Source organism: Penaeus monodon, chromosome 30, assembly GCF_015228065.2.
Source record: "Penaeus monodon isolate SGIC_2016 chromosome 30, NSTDA_Pmon_1, whole genome shotgun sequence".
Lineage (NCBI taxonomy): Eukaryota > Metazoa > Arthropoda > Malacostraca > Decapoda > Penaeidae > Penaeus > Penaeus monodon.
In genome coordinates, this window is record NC_051415.1 from 3077465 (window position 1) to 3078026 (window position 562).

Genomic DNA, 562 nt, shown 5'->3' on the forward strand with positions numbered 1-562 from the left:
ACGGATCTCGTTCCCTTCGCACATGCAAGAATTGTTTTATAATCGTTAGAGACTTTCCTTCTTTTTTAGTTTCAATTGCTTGTCTTCACACTGTAGCAAAGGTCTCCCGAGCAGTTTACAGCACTGGACACCGCAGCGGGAAGGTCTCTCACACTGTTCAATCGATCAACACTGTAGCCGAACTAAAAGGACTTCCTTCGCGCACGTATCCTCGAGGGCACGGCCAAGCACTCAAGGACGCGGAAGTCCTTTACCATAATGCGCTCCTGCAGGCGACGTCCGTCCGACGCGGAGATGATCCCCGAGGCGTCGACGCGAAGGGCGATAGGAGGCCGAGTGGGGCCCGACGGGCGCTCGCGGGCGGCTCAGCTCGGCTGGCACCTCCGCTGGCGTCGGGCGCTCGCTCGGGACGCCGCGCGAAAAGGCTCCTCCGCTCGACGGGGCTGAGGGAGGGCCACGTCGAGAGCCCAGGCAAGAGGCCCTCTGAGGGATGCTTTGTGTGAAAAGGACGCCTCCAGGCGCGGTCGAGCCTCGGCGCGGTGCGGGCGCGTGAACGGGAGCA